At 44.0% G+C, this 293-nt stretch overlaps 1 protein-coding gene across 1 annotated transcript in view; it reads left to right on the forward strand.

Moving 5' to 3' along the window:
• Positions 1–293, forward strand: part of LOC119592271 (A disintegrin and metalloproteinase with thrombospondin motifs adt-1-like) — a gene marked incomplete in the record, with an annotated part of 14,669 nt that overhangs the window by 2,759 nt on the left and 11,617 nt on the right.

Consider the following 293-nt stretch of genomic DNA (forward strand, 5'->3'; position numbering starts at 1 on the left):
AATAAATAAATTAAAAAAAGAGACGAGTGAGAGAAAACAAAATAAACAACAGAAAACCCAAAATTTACCAACCCTCGCCGGCCCGAGGGAGAGAGGAAATTGAAACTCCCAAATTCAGTTCAGGTTCGCAACGTTTTCATATCAAGGTCACACTCATCGGCCTGAAACAATAGAAATGACCTAAAACTCCCTTTCACTGACCTCACTTCCTCCCCGCCTCGTGACCTGTGACCTTGTCACTGTTATTTGTTTCCTCTCATTCCTCATTACTCCCCCTCCTCTTCCTCCCCGTC

Source organism: Penaeus monodon, chromosome 30, assembly GCF_015228065.2.
Source record: "Penaeus monodon isolate SGIC_2016 chromosome 30, NSTDA_Pmon_1, whole genome shotgun sequence".
NCBI classification, from domain to species: domain Eukaryota; kingdom Metazoa; phylum Arthropoda; class Malacostraca; order Decapoda; family Penaeidae; genus Penaeus; species Penaeus monodon.